This window comes from Astatotilapia calliptera, chromosome 11 (genome assembly GCF_900246225.1).
Source record: "Astatotilapia calliptera chromosome 11, fAstCal1.2, whole genome shotgun sequence".
Lineage (NCBI taxonomy): Eukaryota > Metazoa > Chordata > Actinopteri > Cichliformes > Cichlidae > Astatotilapia > Astatotilapia calliptera.
In genome coordinates, this window is record NC_039312.1 from 3,291,060 (window position 1) to 3,308,513 (window position 17,454).

Below are 17,454 nucleotides of genomic sequence, written 5' to 3' on the forward strand. Positions count from 1 at the left end.
ATAGCCGAACATATGAAACAGGAAAATACCGCCGTGTAATCCCTTTATTTCAACAAACTAACTGTATTCTGAATACCACCCTTTGAAATGGTAATTGTAATGGAATACAGTTACTCATATTTTGCCACTTTACTGTTCAAGTAGTACAAAGCAAACAAAAACCCACAAATATTTCCTAAAATGTTTTGTTTGTTTTTTAAATTTCAAATATTTTATAAGAGGACAAAACTGCAAACATGAACACAGATTTGAACTGTAGCCTTTCATTGAATGACTAGACAAACACACTGGTCCTGTCTGTGCACACATGTGACAGCACTTCTGCTGTCAATGCAAATCAAAGTGCAGACATTAGTACACATACACTCATATCACCTTCATATTAAATCATTTTTGGCTTTTTAAAGAACTTGTTTTAAAATTGGACTCAACATCAAACAAATCCTCTAGCAAAAAAGTCACTTAAAATATGGGCCACAAGTGACCCCTGGGCCGCGAGTTTGATACCCCTGCTTTAGACAGAGGAGAAAGTGGAGCATTACAATAATCTAAGCAGGAGGAGATGAAGACTTGAATAAGCATCTCCAGCTCACTTTCTGAGAAAACAGCTGCGAGTTTAGTGATTTTACTTAAAAAAAAAAAAAAAGCGAGAGTGGGTCAGAGTTGATGTTTGCATCAAAGACCGATGAACAACCAACCAAAGACTGTCAGTTTAAATGGATTCTTTATTCAACTCATCAAGGTTAGAAAAGAAACAGTTGAATGTGATCCACATACAGATGGTAGGAAGCAGTTTTAAACCTAATAGTATGATGTGATGTCAGAATATACAATGATTAAACTTTAAATAAGGATTAAAGTTTGATCAGTACAATTCCGTTTTATTTATATAACACCAAGGTTGGCTCATGGTGCTTTATATTGTAAGGCAAATATATTAACAGAGACCCCAACAATCACCGGACCTTGTAACACAACATTACACTATACCCAAACAGGACACACACACACAGAGACACAGTGTCCTGAGCTGGTTCAGCTCCTGCGTAGGACACAGCTTCAGCTCAGTTCCCCCTCAGCTCCATCTGCCACGACCAGTCGGGGTGAGGGAAGAAGACGGGGATTAATAATAACTAATGGTTAAATGCAGAGTGGTGTATAAATAGAGTACACAGACATCAACTGTATTCTAAAATTAAATACAGACTCGGGCTCATTTATGGTGCTGATGGAGTTCGTACTGATTCCACGCTGTGTGCATGGAATTAGGAATGCTGTTGTTGGAATGTGTTGGAGGGCTCATTGATTTGAAAAATTCTTCATTGTTCAGCACATGGTGAATTTATTTACATTATAGAATAGCATAGATATAAATATGATTAGCAAATTATTTAAAATATTGTCAAACTTTGGATTTTAAAAATAAGAGTTTGAGCAATTCTGAGACCAATATTTGTCTTAGCTTTTATTTTTTCTTGTTGCACCTTTTGTGCCTGGAACAATGGCATCTTCAGTCTTCCTCGTCACCCTATCTGGACATCACTCTGAAGGACATGAGCTTTGGTCCCCACCTGACACGCAGCTCTCTCTCACTGTAGCTGAATCAAGTAGCTGTCATGCAACAGCAGCCACATTCCAGGCGATAGTTACAGATGCGTCAGAATCAGGTGAGGGTACCCAGAAGATCTGAAACACATGAGGAAGGGTTGTGGTAGACTCAAACAGTTCTCTGTTAAGTGGGCTGCAGCACTCTTGACTTTGGGAATGGCTCCTTTGGCCATGTACAGACCAAATGGAAGAACACTAGGATGAAAAATGTGTTGAAATCAAGCAGGATGACAAAGTGTCTCCATCAAGTCAACTTGTGCAACCCCACTGCAAAGAAAGATGCACACAATGCCATTCATTGATAGCAAACCAAGATGGCGCCGCGTATGGATGCCCTGGTGCTTCAGTGCGTTACTTTTGTCTTGTTTTTGTGCATTTCTTCTGTGTCTGGGCACTCCTCTGGATATTCTTACACCAGAGAAGAGCTCCTTAACTGCAGGACTACAACACCTGTGGATTTATTTCCAATATTTGTCGCATCTGCGGCAGATTTACTGCTGACTCTGATCAGGAAAGTGAGACGTCGAAAGAGAGGTAAGCGAGCCGGCGTACTCGTGCGTTTGAGGAAACGCGGACTGAGAACGGCCCTTCCTGGGATCTTCCTTTCTAATGTTCGCTCACTCTGGAATAAGATAGACGAACTGGCCCTGATGAGAAGCATGAACAGAGACTTTGCCTCCTCCTGTGTCTTATGTTTTACGGAGTCGTGGCTCAGTGAGGACATCCCGGACTGCGCGCTCAAGCTGGAGGGCTTTCATCTGCTGCGCGCGGACCGGCAGGCCGCTCTCTCCGGTAAAACCAAAGGTGGAGGTGTCTGCTTCTACATTAATAGTGGCTGGTGCACAGATGTGACAGTGATTGCTCAGCACTGCTCTTCCTCTCTGGAATATCTTTTTATTCACTGCAAACCGTTTTATTCTCCGCGGGAGTTTGCGTCATTCATCCTGGCCGCTGTTTACATCCCGCCAGATGCGGATGCGCAGGCAGCTCAGTGCGCACTCGCAGAGCAGATTCTCCACATGGAGCGGACATTCCCGGACTCTCTCATCATTGCTCTTGGGGACTTTAACAAAGCCAATCTGAGCCATGAGCTTCTGTGATATTATTCTGTTATTATATGTTACCTTATATATGTAATCAAAGTAGTTGAATTAGAATACTGCTGTAGATCATATTATACCCTTTAAAATAGAGTGTGTGATCTGTATGTAGTTTAGTTCTCATTATACTTTTGAGTTAACAGAACATATTCACATATTAGTTCATTAGATAAATGTGCATCACTCTGTATCCTTGATCTGCTGGGAATGTGTTACACTGTTTTCTTGACATGCTTAATTGTTGAATCATGAAGAGAAGGTTGTAAGCAGGAGACTCTGTGTCTAAGACAGGGGAGATAGACAGACCACATTCCACACCCCCACCTTACAGAAAGCAGAGAAACAACTGCCGAGGTCATAACTTAGGCGCTGTAACAGAGAAAAAATGTGATGTTTTGGCTTTTACGACTAGCTGGGGGCCACTAGAGACTATAAAAAGCTGAGCAACCCGTCACCATTTTGAGACATGTGCCTGACCCTCTGGTAGCATCTCTCCCGTCCGGACGTTGTAATGCTCTTATTGTTGAATTGTATGCAAATAAATGATTGTTGATTGAGCATTTATACACCGAGTATTGTCCCTCCTTCAGCCCAAAGATTCAAAGAACTGCGTGTTTTCAACACTTCCAAAATACAAGCAGTATATTAAATGCCCGACCAGAGAGGAGAGGACATTAGACCACTGCTACAGCACGATCAGCGGGGCCTATCGCGCGGTGCCCCGCGCTTCACTCGGACTTTCTGACCACGTCATGATCCACCTGATCCCCGCGTACAGACAGAGGCTGAAGCTCTCCAAACCTGTCGTGAGGACTAAAAAACTGTGGAGCAACGAGGCTGTGGAGGAGCTTCGCACGTGTTTGGAGTCTACAGACTGGGACACAATGAAGGCTGCTTCTAACAGCTTGGACGAGTCTACGGACACTGTCACCTCCTATATCCACTTCTGTGAGGACAGCATTGTGCCATCACGCACCAGGGTGAGTTATAACAATGACAAACCCTGGTTTACTCCTAAACTCAAAAAGCTGTGGCTGGAAAAGAGTAAGTGTCACGGTCCTGGGTCTCCTGACCCAGCGTTTTTAGTTCTTTGTGATTTTTGTATTATTGTACTTGTGTGTGTGATTTATTCTATGGCTTCTAGTTTTGATCCCTTGCCCTTCATGTCTCCCTGTGTGCCCCTCTGTGTATCTGTGAGCCCTCGTCTCTCCTTATGTTTTATTCCATGCTTCCCCTGCCCATTATGTCTAAGTTCTCCCCGTGCTCTCTCTTCCCCCTGTGTGCCCTCTATGTATTTATGAGCCCTCGTCCCCTTTCGTGTTTATTCCGTGTCTCCCCTGCCTGTTACGTTGGTGTTCTACTCGTGCTCTCTCTCCTCCTGTACTTCCTGTTTCACCTCTCCCGTCGGTGTTCAGTTCACCCCGCCCTGTCTCGTTATGATTATCAGTGTCACCTGTGTTCCCCGTGTGTTCCCACTTCCCTCGTTAACCCTCTGTGTATTTCTGTCTGCGTCTCCCTCTGTTCAGTGTGACGTCGTCCCTCATGCTGCGTGGATTTCCCTGTGTCTCTCCCTCCGAGTGTTAGTTTACTTTTCCCAGTTTAGTTTTGTATTTCCTATGTTCTGCCTCTTCAGCAATAAAGCTGCCTTTTGAGTTCATTCCCTCGTGCCTGTGAGTCCTGCATTTTGGGTCCTACTCCTGCCTGCCACACAGCCGAGCCTTGACAGTAAGGCGTTCAGAAGCGGAGACAGGGACTGCTACAGAGAGGCCAAGTACAGGTTCACTAAAGAAGTGGACATTGCCAAACATCAGCACTCTGAGAAGATGCAGCAGCAGATCTCAGAGACTGACTCGGCCTCTGTGTGGAAAGGTTTTAGGAATATCACAAACTACAAGCCTAAAACCCCCCACTCCACTGATGACTTGCTCTTGGCCAACACCCTCAACGACTTCTACTGCCGTTTAGACGAGCCATCAGGCAGCCTTCACACCTCCAACGGCCCCAACAATAGAGGCACTTTGGACACTAATTCCCCCACCTCTCCCCCCTCCATAGAGCCATCACCACCTTCAAACTGTTCACCTACAACACCCCCCTCCTCACCCCACACAAAAGAGGATTTCACACCACCTCCTCCCACCACAACTCTTCATATTCATGAAGCAGATGTGAGGAAGCAGTTTAGGAGTCTGAATGCTCGGAAAGCTCCCGGCCCAGACGGTGTGTCTCCTGCCACCCTCAGACACTGTGCAAACGAGCTGGCCCCAGTGTTTTCTGGCATTTTCAACTCCTCACTGCAGGCATGTCATGTGCCTGCCTGCTTCAAGTCCTCCACCATAATCCCTGTCCCCAAGAAACCTAGGATCACTGGACTAAATGACTACAGACCCGTGGCTCTGACATCTGTGGTCATGAAGTCTTTTGAGCGCCTAGTTCTCTCCCATCTCAGGACCCTCACGGCCCCCCTCCTGGACCCCCTGCAGTTTGCATATAGAGCCAACAGGTCTGTAGACGACGCCATCAACATGGCCCTACACTTCATCCTGCAGCATCTGGACTCCCCAGGAACCTACGCCAGGATCCTGTTTGTGGACTTCAGCTCTGCCTTCAACACCATCCTTCCAGACCATCTCCGAGGCAAGCTTTCCCAGATGAATGTGCCTGATCCCATCTGCCGGTGGATCACTGACTTCCTGACGGACAGGAAGCAGCACGTGAGGCTGGGAAAGAATGTCTCGGACTCCCGGACCATCAGCACCGGCTCCCCTCAGGGCTGTGTTCTTTCTCCTCTGCTCTTCTCCCTGTACACCAACTGCTGCACCTCCACCCACCAGTCTGTCAAGCTAATCAAGTTCGCAGATGACACCACCGTCATTGGGCTCATCTCGGACGGGGACGAGTCTGCCTACAGGAGGGAGGTTGAACGTCTGGTGTCTTGGTGCAGCCACAACAACCTGGTGCTGAATGCCCAGAAGACAGTGGAGATTATTGTGGACTTCAGGAAGCACACAGCCCCACTCCCCCCCATCATCCTGACTGACACCCCCATCACCTCTGTGGACTCATTCCGCTTCCTGGGTACCACCATCACCCAGGACCTGAAGTGGGAGCCCACCATCACCTCCGTCATCAAGAAAGCCCAGCAGAGGATGTACTTCCTGAGGCAGCTGAAGAAATTCAACCTGCCAACACGGACGATGATGCAATTCTACACTGCAATCATCGAGTCCATCCTCACCTCCTCCATCACCGTGTGGTACGCTGGAGCCACTATCAGGGACAAACAGAGACTGCAGCATGTTGTGCGCTCTGCTGAGAAGGTGATTGGCTGCAGACTCCCATCTCTGCAGGACCTGTACACCTCCAGGACACTGCGGCGTGCAGCTCGGATCTCAGCTGACCCTTCTCACCCTGGACACAGTCTGTTTGACCTGCTCCCCTCAGGCAGGAGGCTCCTGTCCATTCGCACCAGAACCTCTCGCCATAAGAACAGTTTCTTCCCCTCTGCTGTTGGACACATGAACAATAACCGTATGACTGTCCCCGCCACTAACACATGACCCTACGCTGTGTCACTGCATCATTTCATGTCTGGCACTGATCACCACCTGCACTCATGTATATATCATGTATATATCTTTCTACGTAGCACTCATAATTCTTACTCTCATGTATATATGTCTGGCACTGATCACCACCTGCACTCATGTATATATCTTTCTACGTAGCACTCATAATTCTTATTCTCATGTATATATCTCATGTATATCTCATGCACATATCTTTCTTTCTACATAGCACTTTAATTCTTATTGTCTGCACTGAAGCACCGCAGCAATTTCCTAATGTTGTAAACCTCAACATCTGGCAATAAACCCATTCTGATTCTGATTCATAGTGCTATTCAGGAGAAACTGCACCAGATGCAAGACAGAAAGTGTCAAGATCCAGGGTCACACTGACAGGAAGAAACTGTATGATGCTGTGAAAGACGTCTGCAGTCCCAAACCCTCAATGTCATCCCTCCTCTTCGGTGCAGACGGGAACACAGTGATGACTGATAAGGAAAGCATTCTCGAATAATGAGGCGAGCTCTTCAACAGAATCCCGAGCTGCCCTTTTTCAATCAGTGATGAAGCCATCGATTGTCTTATCCAAGTGCCTATCAATAAAGCACTGGATGAGCCGCCGATGCTGTCTGAGACCCAGAAAGCAGGAGTTCAGATATAACGCACATTAGACTGAGTATTTGAAGGGAACCGAGACCACGTGTTCAGGAGTGCAGCTAAATTTACACACACACGCTAATATTGATAAATCACATTGTTAGCATGGATATTTGTATGTACAGAATAAATGAGGCTGCCGGAGTGCTGCTGACTCTGTGTGAGAGATGGGTCAGCAGCAGGGAAATAAATGCAGGCACTGCTTCATGCTACTGCACACAACACACTCAATGAAATGATAGTTTCTACTTTGGACTGCACCAGAATGAAAAATAGAAGCACCGTCTTTAGTTTTAGTCTTGAGTCCGTTAACATTAAATTTGTTAAGAGAAGCTTCATCAGGTTTCAGTGGATATGTTTCAACAAACGGCATCATGGGAAGCCACAGCTTTATTTGTATTGTAATACATGAGCACAATAAATGTGCCAGTTACAGATACAGCCTGAACTATAATATTAAGAAGAATGACTAAGAGTAAAACTGAAACTACAGACATAGAAAATTAAACTGAAACTAAAATAAAAACATGCACACAGACCTTTATCCATCCACTCATTAACCATAGGACACGTTCACCGTCATAACATCATCCCTATCCTGAATCCTCAATGTAATTATCACCACTGAATGCATAACCCTAATCTAATCCTGCACGTGCCTGTGTGTGCAGTCAAAGAGATACAAAGGTTTCAGGTACACAACTCTCCCTCAACCATTCTTTCTCCTGCTTTCACTCTTCATTTAACTGACCAGACAAACGCCATTCCTTCGCTTGACCCCAGTTGCTCTCGTCCGCTCCCCCGTAACACTGCTCTTTTATTGAGGTTACATGAATATACATAGGTTCATTAACATACGACGTCTACATACACACAAAGAGTACCTTGCCTGTGCATTGTGTAAGTGTGTGTGTGTGTGTGGGGTCAGAGTGTGACCCCATAAAGACTTCCCTAACCCTGCTGGTCTGGAAGTCCAACAGTTCATCTAAACAAAAGGCACTTAGCCTAAAACAGATATAGACACGTTTATCCTGCCATAAAACAATAAGAGAAGGTACGACCTCTCCCATGCTCCCAGAGTGCTCTCTAATGCACACAAAGTTTGCAGATTATCAAGGATCAAACCTCTACCAATCTACAACTAATTATAAAACTCTAAGCATATATAAGTAGATATTTCTAAGAATAAATGACAATCAACGATACAAAACCTAACAACTTAGTTACTTTTTAAAAACACGATTTACAACCTGAATAGGTGATAAAGCGATAGATCTTTCAGCCCAATTCTACTTTTTCTGCATAATCCATCATACAAAGTATAATCAAATGGAAAATTCTCTTTTTAAAACTTGTTTTATTAGTTTTAATCTTTTAACTTTATGCATCAAGCAAACATTTAATTATATGCAACATTCTCTGACTGGAAGAAATTAGTTTAACATTTAAACCTATTTTCTGCACATTCCAGCACATAAAATAAAATATTTTGTGTGTTTACACTCAGTCTTTCAAATAGATGCAAGTAAAACACAGCAGAAAATAAATAAAGTCAAAGACTCAGCGGTCCTGTTGCTCTATTTTCACCTGTAAAGCAGGAGTGGGGTAGGCGGAGGTTTACCCTGGTGCAGGTGTGCAGCGGTCAGTGGAAGAATCCGCGAGTTTCTCTGTGAGTTTCCCATTACGTCGTAGCTACTCGGTGCTTGTTGGAAGTTTAGGGGTTTTTTCGCTGTAAAAAGAAGTTTTCTTCCCACGCACAGCGGACACTAATGTTTTTGTCACTTTTTATGGAATCAAACTCAAAGTAAGGTCAGTACTTCCACGCTTTAAACGCTGCACGCTCATACTCTCTCTGCACTCGATATGTGATCCATTGTTGATCTGCACACAGCTGTTGTCACGAACGTCGCACTCGCTTACGTCACTGTCGTGAGACATTCTCGCAAAAAAAATCACGGTTTTAGTAACGCAGTAACGCAGCGTTCCTACGGGAAAGTAACGGTAATCTAATTACCGTTTTTGCGATAGTAATCCCTTACTTTACTCGTTACTTTTAAAAAGTAATCAGATTACAGTAACGCGTTACGCGTTACTGCCCATCTCTGTTCATAAATGTGTGGTCAAATTACTTAAAAATAGTAATTAGTTACTAATTACTTCTCCAAGAAAGTAATCCCATTACTTTACTGATTATTTATTTTCAAAACTAATTAGTTACTTTATTACTTAGTTACTTATCAAAAACATGATGCACAACCTGAATATGTAATAAAGCAACAGACCTTTCAGCCCAATTCTACTTTCTCTGCATAATCCATCATATAAAACTGAATTAAATAATTAAGTCTTTTTAAAAATTTTATTAATTTGAATCTTTAACTTTATGCACATTGCATCAAGCAAAAATTAAATTATATGCGACTGTCTTTGACCTGAAGAAATGTGTTTACCAATTAAACCTATGTTCTGCATGTTCCAGCATATAAAATAAAATCATGCTTTGTGTTTACACTCTTTCAAATAGATGCAAGTAAAACACAGCAGAAAATATATAAATAGGGTGTGTCCGAATTCAGGGGAAGGATGCTCCGAAGTACGTATTTTGAGGCAATGACGTCACAGCGACACGACGAAGGCTGTCCGAATTCAAAGAGCACTCAAAATGTGGTGACAAATGCGTCCTACTTTTCCCCAAATTTTAAGGATGGGTCCGATGTATCCTCTGTGTCCTACCATATCCCAGGATTCATTGCGGGCCACACAGGAGATTTTTTTCTGATAATGATGGTGGTCGAACCAGGAAAGGAAAACACTTTCAAATGTAAGTATATCAAAATCTGGTCGTACAAAAGTTAAATTGTTATAGCGGTTGTGTTGTTATCTGCATCTGCATAGACATGTTTTTTTATTTTTTAATTCAAATAACCCTAAACTAGCTTGCATGGTGGGTCCCGCGGTTTGTCATGTATTGCCGCTTACATACAGCTAATTTTAATTTTTTCAAATTAATCTTTATGGTGATATGTTGTGGCAATGGCTCAATTCATTAAAATGAGGAGAAAACTATCGTACGGTTACGGTGTAATCTTGGTTCTCTTAGTGAGAGACTATCTCTCCACAGTGTTACATATTCCATATGTACGGGGTACAATCCCCCCTTGGTCGTGGCGTGTGGATATTTCTTTAAGACACTCTGGAACGCCCGGCTACGCCCCAGAGCTCACTTATAAAACAGCTGTGCAGACGTGACACCGGTTTGTTAGTTTGATCGGAACGCGTCTCCGAACGGCCTGACGGTGGAGAGATAGTCTCTCACTAAGAGAACATAAGGTTACACTGTAACCTTATGTTCTCTAGCATATCGAGACTATTTCTCCACACTGTTACATATTCCATATGTACGGGGTAACTCTGTAAGACACCCCGTGAGGAGACTGCAACTGAACCGCCGAGAGTCAATGCAAAGGCCGAGCCAGGGGATGGAGGCAGCAGTCTGCAGACGCCAGACTGGCCTGAACCGGTCATGCAGGACACAGGACCGCAAGTGATTGGCCGCTCAAGGTCAGCCCGGGAACCGCGAGGGGGGGAGGGACTGGCAGCCTAGCCTGCATAAGTGGAGGGCTGAGCAAGGCGATGACCCGAAGGTCCACCCCCAGCACCGTCACCACGTGCTTGTCCACAGACAGAGGAGCCTCAAGAGTGAACTTGCAACGAGACACTTGAGGTCAGACACAAAGTCCCAGCTACTGGGCATCCCCGTTGCGGCCGTGTAAGTCCGTGACACACAGGCAAAGCACCAAAAGGGAGCCAGCATTGCAGGCTGTGGACCTCTCAGTCACTGGCCGAAATGTCATACATAGCAAGGTCTGACAAGCGCAACCTGCGGTTAGAGCGATGGAATGCCAGAAGCACGGGCGGTCGGCTAGGACGAACCCGTGCATACGCTCCTCAAGGATCTCCAGCTGGGCACCTTGGGTGCCCAGGGCCTGAACCTGGAATCCCAAGAGCAGAGAGAGGAGAGGAAGTGTAGCCTATTGAGCCGCTGAGAGGGGACCATACTGGGTGCACGACCCTGCAAGAAGCGGGCAATGCAAGACAGGGAGCCAGGCTGGGGAAAACCTCACTCGCTGGCTGAGGCATCAGACCCAGCGAGGACCGACTTGCGGGCAGGCCAGCGAATGCGGCAATACGCCAGGGGAACACAGCCCACAGCTGCAGCAGTAGCACCAGCAGTAGCAGCTGCAGCAGCAGCGGCGGCTTAACTTGCAGTCAGAGCCGAGAAGCCGCCCCACTCGATCAATGACAGGAGCCCTGCTGGCCGTGTGAACCGTGTACTGCGGGCAACATGCCAGACAGAACAGGCTACACTGGGCTGGAGAAATGCCACTTGCCGCAGCGAGGTGAGACTGGCGTGTAAGCTGCCGAACGCGGGCAAAATGCCAGGGGAACACAGCCTACCAAGCCACTCGAGCACGGCAGCTGGCTATTACTGTGACAGAGATCCACGATATGCAGATGATGCTCCAGACGGGAAGACAGAGCCGCCGACTGAAGAAGTCAAGTCACAACAGATCCCCGCCTGGCAATAGGCAGTGACACAGTGCCAGGGAGAGAGAGCCTTTCGCAGCAGCTCGACCACTCAGTGGATGGCAGAGGTAAGGACGAGGCCCAGGGCCAGTGGCCCAGGAGCAGAGCAGCTGACCTGCACCATTCACTATAGGGGAGGGGTCGGTGGCTCAGGCCACTGATGGCCCAAATGAGGAGCAACCCAACGCTCATCACCAGGGCACAGCACCCACTCTGCGCCCTCCGTAGACAAGGGGCCAGCAAGAGTGGGCCTGAGGAGACACTGTCGGACAGTTGAGAGGTGTCAGCTCACTGAGCCGGCACCTGCTGGCCATATGACCCGCGACACAGGGGCAACACACTAGACAGAGAGCCAGCGCTGCGTGCTGGAGAACACTCACTTTCCAGCTGACGTATCAGACACAGCGAAGTCCGACTGGCATACGAAACTGGCGAAGTGCGGGCTATACGCCAGGGGAACACAGCCCGCAGCAGCAGTACAGCTGCAAAGACGCAGGGCTAAGGGAGCTATGCGACCTGAAGGGTCCATCCAACCACGGAGCCGCTCAGCCATCCACAGACGGGGGAGGCTGACGGTCTAGACCGCTGATGGCCAAGCGGGGACTTAACCCGAAGGTCTGCCCCAGGGCTGAGCGGTCGTGCAGGCTGGAGAACACTCACTCGCCAGCTGAACAATCAGACACAGCGATGTCCAATTGGCGCATAAGCAGGCGAATGCGGGCAACACGCCAGGGGAAGACAGCCTGGAGCTGCAGTGCACCCAGGGACGTGACTCGCCGGGGGTGTCAGCTCACTGAGCGGGCCCTGCCGGCCACGTAGACCTGCAACATTTGGGCAATGTGCCAGACAGGGAGCCAGCGCCACAGGCCAGAGAACTTTCAACCACTGCCGGAGCCGTCAGACGCAGCGAGCTCTGACTAGCATATGAAACCAGCAAAGCGCGGGCAATAGTCCAGGGGAACACAGCCCGCAGCAGTGCTGGCCACTAAGCCCAACTCAAAGGATGTCAGGAGGGAGGAGAGCGGCTGGAGGACAGCTGAGCCTATGCTCTGAGTCCTCCCTGCCTCAACTGAACACAGCCGCCTCAGCACGCCTGAATAGGCCCCTCAGCTTCTTCATAGCAAGGTGGTAGACAGGCAGTCCCATCAGGCAACCCTGGTCATGTGACCGGAACCAAGCGTCATAAACATCAACCTCCTGACAATCAAACCTCCACCAGCCCAGGCCTCAAGGAGGCGGGGCCATGGGAGGGAAGGCTGTGGGAGGGGCCCGGAATCGGGCGACCCAGACATGGGTTCACCCGTCCGGGCCCCACTCCAGTGGTAGCCCAAAAGGATGGAAGTTCTTCGACATCCACCTCACAATAATCAACCTTCACCGGCCCAGGCCTGACAGAGGCGGGGCCATGGCAACTACCCCCGCCATGCATGGCAGCAACCAACCGTGGGCAAGGAACCATAAATGCTGGGAGGCAGGGCACTCAACTGCCTGCAACCAGACCAACCAGGCAGCAGTGCCACCTGAGACAGGAGGCGCTGAGGCTGCGTGATAGCATCAAGTTTGAGGTCCACTCTAGTAGATGGGACCTCAGGAAGGGCTAATTCCCACACCCGGCATGCTCCAATCAAGAGCTGAAGGGACCCATCTCGCCTGACACTGTGCCCGGGGACCACCAGGGGGCAGCCCAGGGACAGGTGGGCAACACCGGAGGAGAGGATGGAAGCTTCTTCAACATCCACCACCTGATAGTCAACCTCCACTAGCCCAGACCTCACAGAGGCGGCACCATGGGAGGGAATCAGCAACAGGTGTGGGAGGGGACCCAGCCCATGGCCTCCCTAACTGGTGTCACAGCAGTGGCAGCCATGTTCCCCATAGCTTGCTCTGTCATTTTTGGAGGCAGGACAAGGGGGAGGGGCGGGCCATTTAATGCTTTTAAAAAAAAAAAAAACCAAGCACGGTCCGCCTAGTTCGTGCTGGCAGCAAAGCAGTGCATGCATGCGTGAGCTTCTTCAGCCAGCAAAGCATGCTCAGGCTGCTTTTATGTAGTTATTTATTTTCCCTTTTTGCCCAGGCAAAGCCACACAGCTCGTGCCTATTGTAAAAAGCCAAAAATGCCATACACAGACATGTTTGGGACATGTGGGCTGCCATACTTCTGCTACCAAGCAAGGGGGCGGGGCCACACGGTAACCAGGAAGTGCTAACAGGTATCCGGCACTAGCCCCAACCTGAATTCCCCATTCACTGTGTATTAGCTTCCGCGTCACACTGCGGACAGGTGAAAGTGTATGCTTGACACATTTCCCCAATGTAGCCAAGCAACGAGCGGAGCCCTGCTGGCCGCGTTAACCTGCGAGCTGTGGGTGATACGGCAGACAGGCTAACCGACAACTGCGAACGCTTGGAGCGCTGAAGCCGTATCCCCTCTGTGTTTATATACAGTACATAGCAGCCGAGCTCCACAGTGCCTGACAGCGTATGCTTGAACGCTGAAGCCGTGTTTGCTCACTGTAGCCGAGCTACTCGCTTGCCGGCAGCCGCACAGCGTGGTCCGACCGGCGCATAAGCCTGTTTCTTTCGAGGCGAGAAGCCAGGGAAGGGGGACCAACCAAGGGGAAGCAAAGGGACAGCTAGGGGGGACCAAGCTAAGGGATACAAGGGCATACCGGGGGAATACCGGGGAATACCAGAGGAGAGGCAGCGCGCATGGAGGATCCCGAAGCACGCTCCTGACGGACGCACATACATACAGCACTCTGAAGGCACTCTCTCACACACACACACACACACACACACACACACACACACACACACACACACACACAACACAAGTGGAGATCAAAAGATCACCGGTGTCACGTCTGCACACCTGTTTTATAGAGATTGACAGACCACGTGACTTTCGCGCATTGAATTGTGGGTACAGGTGGCAACAACATCAAAACACTGCATCAAGCGCTAGTATTTCCAGCACCAGTAATCATTAATTCTGCGGTTTTAATCCCTACTTGCATTTTATGTTTACGAGTTGCAGTTCTGTACAAAACGACTGTGAACACGGCAGCTCCGTACAAAGACAGACTTGACGAAGAGGCAAAAAAAAAGGTACGAGGAAAAAAATCTAAGGATTGAAAGGGTCAGACCCACACGAGCATACAGAGTGGAGTAAGGACGTTAGCATGCTGCACAACTTTCATCACGCACATATTTATTATTATATGGTCCTAAGTGTGAGTGCACACACTCACAACATGTTTAGTAACTTCAGATCCTGCAACAAGCCCAGCTCCAGTTTACTTTGGTGATTTGGACTATTCCATCTCACAGCTGCTGTTACAGGCCAACGCATCTATTTGTTGTTTCAGGTTGTAGTGTTACACAACATTTTCAGATCTAATAGAAATAAAATGAGTGTTTCGTAATTCATTCAATTATTGTTTTTATTTATAACTGGCATTATTGTTTCGCTCTATTATAGAATCTTACAGGAAAGAGGCAAAATTGTAAAAAAAAAAAAAAATCCATCGTGCTTTATTAGCTGCTTCGGTGAAAAACTAATCAACAATGCAACAAAAAAAAAAAACATTACAAAACAACATACTGGAAAAGTTATTCATCAATTGATTGCTTCAATACAACACTTGGGCACATATATGCGGGACGTTTCGATCTCGCTCTCTCTCTTAACCGATCAAATCGGGCTGTGGTAGCAGCTTTAAACTCGGTCTGACCCAGGCTGATAGAGGGGCCCAGTCTGGATCACATTCCTGCATTTTGTAGGCTGGTTTTCCTACAAAATACAAACATTAGCCCGCAAAGCCACAGTGAACAAAGCAGCATAGCAACGAATTCAATTCAAATTAAGACTTATTTGTAACCTACATCAACAATTATGATAAATGAAAGACAAACACACATGAAAAATGAAATCATGGAGGTGAATATAAGTGCACTTGTACAGCATGTAGATTATTCACATTAATAAGTCCTGTGGGACTGAAATATAATGATGTAAGAATAGAAACTGTAATATTTTTTGAAGGTTTGCAAAACCCTAAAATGAGTGATGACTTGCACAAGCTGTCGTGTTACGTGGACAGACACGAGGAGGTACACACTAACCCGTCACTCTTGTCAGGAAACACTCAAATTCATTATCCACACACACACACACACACAGTACACATAATGTACTTTCTGTACAAAGAGCTGTTGGCGGTGCGCAGCAGACTGACTCCAGCTTTCAGGGAGGTGAGTTATTAAGATGTATGTGACAGTGGATACACCGTGGGAGAAGATCTTCACCACGGAGCTCACTTCACAATGTGAATAATTAGGATGGATTTCCGCCTTGAGGGAAAAGTCAGTAACAGCATCCTGGAAGCACATTAGCAGGGTGCTGAGAAGCCTTGTGACAAAAACAAATGGCTCCGTATGCCACATGAGATACCAAGGAGCTCCTTTATTGTTTCTGTTGAGAGCCAGAAGTGTTTCTCGGTTAGACTCTGAATCGAGTCTCCTTTAATGTACCCACACAGCGACCCTGCACACACTACCCTGAGTGCTTGTGTCTGTAGGATAGAGAAATAATAGGCCAGCACAGTACAGTAGCAGTGGAAATAACACAAACCAGTTTGCACTTGCACAGCCTTTAAACAACTTCAACTTTAGTCACAGGGCTCACAAAGGATAACTGGACTGCACCGTTACTACCCAGAATGACTTTAGTTTTAGCATTCACCATTAGGATTAAGAAGATATTTTAGCTGGCCCTCTCGGCTTTGTTTGATGGGCTTAAATCAAAACCAGCTGCTTTTGATTCCTGAAGTGAAAATCATTTAGCATACTGAAACATGTTGCAGCCCAGTTTAAATATGAATGGTTTCTTTAGTGCAGTGAGGGAGTGCAGTCATCTCAGTTGACCCCAAGCTTGACATGGATGTTATGTGTGTTATGTATAGTTAGGTCATTGACACAAGGATCCTCTGTAAAGTGGCTGGCAGGACCGCTTTGCTTCGAAAGGTGTGAGCTGCGGTGATTCAGAGGAAAATGATGGGATGCCTCCAACAAGGACTCTGGAGAGGTTACATGACTCATCTGGCCTTAGGATCCTGCATGTGACCAAACTTCAGCCAAACAAAACTGAACAGAAATGAAACCTGAAATGAAACTCTATAAATGCAAACAGGACATCACTTACACTGAACGGTCGACCGCAGCAGGAATATCCCTCCACCTTGCTTCGTGTGTATTGTTCAGTGACCTGTTTACGAGTTGGGGACACCCGCCTAACAAATATCAGCCAATCCACTACACGTTTCTCAACAAAACAATGGTTTCTTCCTACAGGGGGTACAGATCACTTTAAACCTTCACCAAATTACAAAAACGCAAGCAGAACATTTTCGGTGACCTACCGCTCCAACAGACGGCTGGGATCCACACCAAGCTGTCATAGAAAGTTAAAAATGCCAAATAGCTTGGAGCAGGCACTTACACAGCTCCAGGTTCACTCAAGAGATCAATGAATCACCTGCACCTGTGCTTATAAAAGGGAAAAACCCAGCCCCGCCTACCCGGGGCGGTTCCTGGTCTAAGGCCTCACCTGTCAGATTTCTGACCAAATGTATTCTCATGCAGTTACTGCAATATGTCACAATGGCAATGATAAAAGGCAAAGACTGCTTTTCCACTATTATAAAGTCATCCAATTTTCTAAGCCAACAAATCTGACACGTCAAACACGGTGTGAGCATCTGTGGTGACTGCAGTGGACAGCTGTAAACAGCAGTCTGTAGTCCAGCTGAAGACTGGACTACGGGCTGATGATGGTGGCAGAGCTGCACCCTGAGCTAATAAACCGGGTGATTCAGCTGGAAATAGGTCTGCTAATTTAACCAGGGATTGAGCTAGGGCCTGAAAAGCTGGAT

The 17,454-nt window shown here is 47.1% G+C and overlaps 1 long non-coding RNA gene across 1 annotated transcript; it reads right to left on the reverse strand.

Moving 5' to 3' along the window:
• Nucleotides 1–788: 788 nt before the first annotated feature.
• LOC113032554 (uncharacterized) lies at nt 789–17,027 on the reverse strand. Its single transcript, XR_003273897.1, has 3 exons — nt 16,942–17,027; nt 1,485–1,686; nt 789–1,085 (listed from the first exon to the last, which is right to left on the reverse strand). It is a non-coding gene; the product is annotated as an uncharacterized LOC113032554 (long non-coding RNA).
• Nucleotides 17,028–17,454: the final 427 nt, after the last annotated feature.